This window comes from Suricata suricatta, chromosome 16 (genome assembly GCF_006229205.1).
Source record: "Suricata suricatta isolate VVHF042 chromosome 16, meerkat_22Aug2017_6uvM2_HiC, whole genome shotgun sequence".
Lineage (NCBI taxonomy): Eukaryota > Metazoa > Chordata > Mammalia > Carnivora > Herpestidae > Suricata > Suricata suricatta.
Window position 1 is genome coordinate 56,837,003 of NC_043715.1, and position 8,479 is coordinate 56,845,481.

The 8,479-nt window shown below is 44.5% G+C and overlaps 1 pseudogene; it reads left to right on the top strand.

Moving 5' to 3' along the window:
* The first annotated feature begins 1,806 nt into the window (after positions 1-1,806).
* On the top strand, positions 1,807-4,549 carry LOC115279905 (annotated as a pseudogene).
* Positions 4,550-8,479: the final 3,930 nt, after the last annotated feature.

Sequence of the window (8,479 nt, forward strand, 5' to 3'; positions counted from 1 at the left end):
ACACACACACACACACACACACACACACAATGGAGTATTACATGGCAATGAAAAAGAATGAAATATGGCCGTTTGTAGGAAAGTGGATGGACCTCGAGGGTGTCATGCTAAGCGAAATAAGTCAGGCAGAGAAAGACAAATACCATATGTTTGCACTCATAGGTCTAACAGGAGAGACCTAACAGAGGACCATGGAGAGGGGAAGGGGGAAAGAGAGCGGGGGAGAGTGAGGGACACAAATCATGAAAGACTATTGAATACTGAAAATGAACCATGGACTGAGGGGGAGGGGGAGCAAGGGAAGGGGGTGATGGTCATGGTGGGGGGCACTTGTGGGGGAGAAGCACTGGGTGTATTATGGAAACCAATTTGAAAATAGGCTATTAAAAATTAAAAAAAATTAAACTCTAAAAAATAAAATCTGATTTTATTAAAAAAAAATAAATATGGGGTGCCTGGGTGGCTCAGTCACTTAAGCCTCTGGCTTCGCCTCAGGTCAGTTCTCACGTTTGTGGGTTCGAGCCCCGCGTCAGGCTCTGTGCTGACAGCCAGCTCAGAGCCTGGAGCCTGCTTCTGGTTCTGTGTCTCCTTCTCTCTCTGCCCCTCCCCCTCTCATGCTCTGTCTCTCTCTGTATCAAAAATAAATAAAACATTTAAAAAATAAATAAATTAAAAAAAATAAAAAATATATTAATTGTTTAACTTACATCCAAATTCGTTAGCACGTGGTGCAACAATGATTTCAGGAGTAGAATCTCTAATGCCCCTCACCCATGTAGCCCATCCCCCCTCCCACAAACTTTTGGCCAACTTTATTTTTCACAGCAGTTTTAGTTGCACAGCAAAATCAAGAGGAAGAGATTTTCCATGCATCCCCTACCCTATTTATGCCTCTCATTGGTCTATGGAGTTGGCGAATCACAGTCACGATCGCTGTTGTTGCCATTGTTTAAATTGGCAAGCTTATTCTAAAAATAATAAGGAAATGCAAAAAAAAAAATATATATAGAATATCCCATCCATCTTGAAAAATAACTAATTGACTGACTTGCCATAATTAATGTTCATAGGATTGAGAGCCATCTTCTCCTCTATCTTGTGAATTTTCTCTTTATTGTTTTGCCCAATTTTCTATTTGCTTTTTGGCCTTTTTCTTGATTTTAAAGAATCTCATGCTAGACTTCTATCTGTCCTACATATTGCTTCTCCCTGAATCTTGTTTGTACATCCAGGAGTAATTTTTCTCGGGCAAAATCTGAAAATAAAGAAGGACAGCCTGGTTGACCCACAAGAAACGAGGGAGCAGTGCCCTCTGGGTGATTCGGGAAGCAGGTCACGACCTTCTGTGGAGGCACATGGACCCTGGGGATGCCCATGGACTCTGAGGCAGGACAGACTAGCTTCAAGTGGGACATTCTCCAGCAGTAAGCGACATGGAGCCGTAAATGGTAAGAATTATGGTATTTAAGTCAAGGGAAAGACTAGGTTCCAGGTCAAATGGAGATGCTCAGTATGAGCCAATCATAGTGGCGGCCTGATTCTGGAAACACGAGAGCATTGAGGAAAATGCCCATTTGGAAATATTATAAAAGGGACCCTTGACCTTGAGTTTCAATTCTACTACAGATGGCTGTGCTGACTCTGAACTTAGATTTTTCCACAGGGAGCACAGAAGTAGCTGCTCCTTAGGAACTTTCTACCAGTTCCTGAGAATTACCATTAGTTACTGGAAGTAACTGGTAAAGACTTGCAAAGGGGGTGCCCCAGACTCTCCCTGCAGATGGTGTCACCCAGACTACAGGTGACATGGTAATGGCACCTCGGTGGGGGGCCAGGTCTGGGGCCCTGTCCCTGTACCCACAGCTCATCTCGGTTGACACTTCTCTACACAGAGCTCCGGAGCAAAGACCAGCCAGGTGAGTGCTTCCTTGTGTTCAGTCTCAGGGCAAAGTCCCGAGACCAGGACTCTGCAGCCGGAGAGGAACTCAGAACTGATTGTGCAGGAGCGCTGTAGCAGGCAGGTGCCAACCCTGGCTGTGTGCTGGCTGGGCGGGCGACCGGTGGCCCTGTTCTGGGGAGTGTCCCCGGGCGAGACCACAGCGGGGAGATGCACTGCAGATCTCTGCGTGCTAGAGTCCCTGACAATGAGGGAGAAAGAAGACGAGGATCTCTTTGGAGTCTGAGCCCAGCTTTGGATGATCAGGACCAGCAGTCTCCTTAACCATGCCCGGACGTCTGCTTATGTTCTCAAACCTAACACAGTTTTAGGCTTGTGTGTATCTAGAAATAGAAAATCCATGTGTAGATTTTGGACACTAATAAGGTCCATTGGCACACACATTCATGTACAAATAGATATTCACAGAGAAAAACAGTCTGTGGTCTGATGATCTGATTTAATGACCCTGGTTTTTTTCCTTTCTGAAATCCTACTGCCATGGGTGCAATTGCCTCCTTATCCCTCCAGAGATTTTTGGGGGGTCATTTTTCTGTGTTTTGTATTTGTGTGTGTGTGTGTGTGTGTGTGTGTGTGTGTGCATGTGCACATGCATGGCATCAAGGAGAGAGAGAAAAATGTTAGATGAATTATGTTTAGTTATATTTAATTATATTTAATTTTCAGAAGGAGTTTGGAGGAACATACCTGACCTGTTCTTCCATTGGACGTAGTCATACATTTTCCTCACACCCTGGCAGTGATAGGTACTTAGGACAAGGGAAAAAATACTACCTACCATAATCACAATTTCTACTATGACTCTTGCTACTACTTTTTTCTTTTTAACTTTTTCATGTTTATTTATTTTGAGAAGAGAGAGAGAGAGAGAGAGAGAGAGAGTGTGAGCAGGGGAGGGGCAGAGAGAGGGAGACACAGAATCCGAAGCAGGCTCCCGGCTGTGCTGACAGCTCAGAGCCTGATGCGGGGCTCAGACTCACAAACTGTGAGATCATGACCTGAGCTAGGGTCAGACCCTTAACTGACTGAGCCACACAGGCTCCCCTATAACACTATCTGGAAACTGACTTTTTTCTGGTCACTGTGATCAGCAGTCGAGATAAAAATCTCATGTGTGTTCACTCTGAGGACATTTTAGGGTCATGTTGTACATTGAGAAGGCTACTGATTTTTTCCCTTCTATCTAATCACTCTGATGAATGACGTGAAGAGTTCTCAAAAGCCGACAGTTTATTTTCTGGCAATTTTAATGAGTTAGATAATCTGATACATTTGAACATGGGTTTGCATGTTCCTACTTCATTATCTTGAATTATGGTGCCAGGATAACTCTGAATTCCAAAAGGGGAACAGAGTGCCTATCTCCTTTCACTCATTTATTCACCAAACACATATTTATTTAGCACTTTTTGTGGATCAATTATATTTTTTTTTAACAAGACAGGTATGGTTTTTAGATTCACGGTAACTTACATTCTGGCAAGGAGTCAGACCAGAAAAGTAAATAGAAATACAAAGTAATAGTGTGAAATTGTGGGTTGGTGTCCATGACATGCTCTCCAGGTTGAGTGGCCTATGGAATATAATTGTGTTGTCCCTTTCAGAAGAAGCAAAGGCCCAGGACCCCTTTACGAGGTCACTAACTTAAGAAGAGTCCTCATGCCAGCGCTAGCACAGCCGCCTCTTCACTCCAGACCAGCCTGAGGTGCGCAGCGCGTCTTCGCAGGTCGGTGCCCTACGGACCACGGGAAGCGGCTCTGACAACCATTTTGCTTTTCCAGACGGGCACCGGGGCGCTGGCCAGTGTCACTCTCTTCTTCCGCAATGTCTCTCCAATCTGGTGTGGACACAGGCAGGGGCTTCCCAACACAATTCTTGCTCACAGAGCTGTAGCCAATCTCTTAGTTCTTCTCTCTGGTGGGATTCCCCGCGTGATGGTGGGTTTTGTTTGGAGGAAGCCCCTGTCCAGTCTTGGGTGTAAATTTGTCTATTATGTACACAGAGTGGGTCTAGCACCACCATGTGCTGCACCTGTGCCCTGAGCACCCATCAGTTCTTCACAGTCACCCCGGGGACGGTGGTGTGGACATGCTCAGAGGAGGAGCCCCCAAGATCACTGGTCCCTCCTGTTGTATCTGCTGGGTGTTCAGTGTTGATGAATACCAGTGTTCCTGTGAAGGTTACTGGCGCACAGGACCAGGGACGGTAGTGACATTCTCAAGTCCCAATCCAAGCACTACCATCCTGTGGTTTGTCTCCGATGCCGTGTTTATAAGCCTCATGGTCTGGTCCAGCGGCTCCACGGTGCTGCCTCTGCACGGGCACCGCCAGAGAACACCCCATATTCACACCCCCACCGGCTACCGCAAATGCCCCCCGGAGACCAGAGCTGCCCACACCATCCCGATGCTGGAGGCCATCTTCGTCAACTTCTATGTGCTGAATTTTTTGTGTGTATTTTATGTCACTGCCTTTTTTGATTTCCATCTATGGTTGATAGAGACCTCTAATATTTTGGCTTTATGTTTCCCCACTTTTGGCCCATTGTTGCTGATCCTTCAGCATCCTGGGGCTCCTAGGTCCTGCTCTTGAGTTGTTAGAAATCAAATGTAAATATGCAGAAGACTGCTTTGATAACCACCATGATCACTGTATTCAATGATTGTTTGCTCAGCACTGGTTTTTTTTTTTTAACATAATATTCACAGTGATCTTAGAGGGTGACTTTGATACTAGAGAGACCTCAAAGTCAATCCACAAATTAAGAGCTTGAAATGGACACACAAAATTGTTGAGGAAACATGTCTCCCCCTCAACCAGTGCAGCTGCTGAAACAAATCTGCTTCTTGAGGAATATTCAAAGTGTTTCTGCAAATTTTATTTCAATGTAGGCATGCCAAATAGCGTCATACATGGGCACGTAAATCCTATATTGATACAGATCAATACAACTCCACGGAGGGCAGAGACTTTACTCATGGATGCAGGTAAGAAGCCTGGCAGCCTTCAGCATGACTTCTTACTGTATTTGACTCCTATTACCCTAATATACTGTAGTATTACACAGAAAATAGATGTTGTCCAATGGGTTGCTTTGCCTTTGAGCCTTGTGGATTTTCTTTACATGATTGACCTTCATTGAAGTTCATTGATCAGATGAACAAAGTAGGGGTGCTTGGGTGGCTTAGTCGGTTAAGCGTCCGACTTTGGCCCAGGTCATGATCTCACAGTTCGTGGGTTCGAGCCCCGTGTTGGGCTCTGTGCTGACAGCTCAGAGCCTGGAGCCTGCTTTGGATTCTGTTTCTCCCTCTCTCTCTGCTCCTCCCCTGCTTATACTCTGTCTGTCTCTTCTTCAAAAATAAACATGAAATAAATTTAAAATAATATTGAGGGCTTAAGCCATCATTTGTAGATTTATCACTCAGAGTTTTTAGTTTTTCACTGAAATATAGAAACTGGGGACTTAGTTTTGTCTTTGTGTCATCTGTTTTTTTCTGTTTTTCTTTTTGCCACTTTTTGGGATGTCTGGTGTTTTAATAGTCCCTTTTAAAAATTAGAGGTGAAAAAAAAAGGGGGGGTGGGAAAAAAAATTAGAGGTGACCAGGTGCCTTGGTAGCTCAGTTGGTTAAGCATCCAACTTCAGCTCAGGTTATGATCTCATGGTTCATGAGTTTGAGATTTGTGCCCGGTTCTGCACTGACAGCACAGAGCCTACTTGGATCCTCTGTCTCTCTCTCTCTCTCTCTCTGCCCCTCCCCCTTTCATTTTCTATGTCTCTCAAAAATAAACAAACATTTAAAATTAATAGTGTTAAGGTATAGCTATTTTTCATGGTGGCTGTAGCTGTTTTAACGTGGCTTTCCAGGGCACCTGGGTGGCTTAGTCATTAAGTGTCTGACTTCGGCTCAGGTCATGATCTCACAGTTCGTGGGTTCGAGCCCCGCATCAGGCTCTGTGCGGACAACTCAGAGCCTGGAGCCTGCTTTGGATTCTGTGTCTCCCTCTCTCTGCCCCTCCCCTGCTCACACTCTGTCTCTCTCTCAAAAATAAATGAGGATTAAAAAAATTTTTTAAAGGGGCTTTCCAAAGTATTACATCCTAGTCAGAACTACTGTTGACCGTTTTACAGAATATGTAAGAATTTTACAATAGTGTAATTCCATGTATCTTCGAATGTTTTATATTATTTTTATAAATTTTTATTCTACATATGTTATTACCTACAACTAATGCTATTATTTTTGCTGTCATGAGCTAGTTGTCTCTTATAGAAAATAAGAAATGATAAGAAAGCATAGATTACACATGTATCCACAGGATTGCAAATTCTGCTGATAATAATTCTTTTGTGTGTATTTTCCTTTGGTAGATTTTCCGTCAGTATGAAGCACCTCCTTCTGCTGTTTTGGAGTACAGCTTTGCTCTGTGTGAGTTGTTTCAGTGTTTGTTTATCTAACTATATCTTTATTTCACTTGCTGTTTTTCCCATTATATTGTACAAAATGTTTATTTGAGAAAAGGTAATAAAATATCAATGATAAAAACATTTAGCAATATCCAATCTCACTTTAAAAATTGAGAAATTCCGTGCCTTTGAAGTATTTTTATTTTTAAAATTATCAATTTGAAATAATTTCAGATATACATAATTACCTCCCTTACCCAGAAAGCCCAATGGTTAACATTTTACCACACCTGATTTATCCACTAATTTCTGTATGTTTTATTCTGTTACCACTTGAGAGCGATGTGCAGAAGTGTCCACCATCCCAAACTCACTAGTGTGGTTTTCCTTCCAACAAAGACATGCCTCCGTAACAACATACAGTCCTTTGATTTAGGAAATCAATGCAGAAATCCAAGCGATCCCAAATCATCCCCTTTTCCTTTCGGGTTGGGATTCTCAGTCAGGAACGTGTGCTGTGCTTCCTTGCCCATGTCTTTCTTCGTCTCCAGGCTCAAACTGTTAGGACGACTTTCCCTTTCTTTTCTAGTCCCTCCCTACTTTGTTCCGCTGAATTACCCTCCCCTGGATCTCTCTGGGCTTCCCTAAGACCAGTTTGAATAGTGGACCATATCAAGCTGCCATACGTTTGGAACTGCTTGAGGAACAGGTGCCCCTGGTGTCCGTCACATCTACCTTGAAAGCAGAAGGCACTGGGACTTGTATGTGTTAAGCACATGAGGGTTGCTTGTGGCAGGGGCGGGTGATGTTCAGAAACAGTTGACCTCGCTTCTGTGACAAATGCTGTTGGAGATGTGGCCTTTAGGGCCACAGCCAGAAATTAAAAAACAAGCCATACTCATAGGGCTGATTTACTTTGAGTGAGCGTACCTGAAGGTTTTTTCTACCCGCTTAACAACTAATTTCTGATACCAAGGGAACAATGTTGCCCTCCTAAATCCTTGGGGCATTGAAGCCTTCTGTTTGTGCGGTGACTGTTCCTGGGCTCGGTGCCCCTGCCCTGGACGGCCTGCACTTCCTGCTGTCTGAGCCTCTAAGGGCCACATGCCCAGTCCGTTTCCACAGCAGGTGCATGGGAAAGAAACTACTCAAAACCCAAAAAATCAGAACCCAGCCCCACAGAAGGGGCACCAGTTCATATGGAGACTCTGACTCAGAGTTAAGGCCAGATTCAGCGCACACTTCTTCAGTAGGAGGACCTTGGAAATGAGGCCGGGCTCTTCCCAGTGTTTCACATCCAGGCACACGTGGTGCTTACTCATCCCAGTGGTGCTGATGGTCACCTTGATCACCTGGTTAGGTTGGCGTCTAGCAAGTCTCTCCATCTTACATTGACCAGTTGGTCTTTGTAGACAATTAGCACGTTACGGGGAGATGTCTTTTCTTTTTCATTTTTAGTAATAGTTTATTGCCAAGTTGGTTTCTGTACAACACCCTTCCCCACAAGCGCCCTCCTCCATAACCATCACCCCAAACCCCTTTTCTCCTCCCTCTTCAGTCCTCCGTTTGTTTTCAGTCTTCAAGAGTCTCTCATGATTTGTCTCCCTCCCCCTCCCTTTCTTCCCCCCTTCCCCCAACACTGAGATATCACCTCTTTCTTTTTTTAGGTGTATTTATTTATTATTGAGCAAGAGAGAGCTCAAGTGGGGAAGACACAGAGAGAGAGGCACAGAGAGAGAATCCCAAACGGGCTCCATGCTTTCAGTGCAGAGCCCAATGCGGGCTCAAACTCTCAGACTGTGAGATGACCTGAGCTGCAGTTGGATGTTTAACAGACTGAGCCACTGAGGCACCCAATTTTTTTTATATAAATAGTTTATTACCAAGTTGGTTTTTATATAACACCCAGTGCTCTTCCCTGCACGTGCCCCCTTCCACAATCACCCCCTTCCCCCTCCCTCCTCAGCCCTCAGTTTGTTCTCAGCATTCCAAAGTCTCTCATGATTTGTCTCCCTCCCTCTCCCCACTCTTCCCCCCCTTTCCCCTCCCCTATGGACCTCTGTTAAGTTTCTCCTGTTACACATATGAGTGCAAACATATGGTATCTGTCCTTCTCT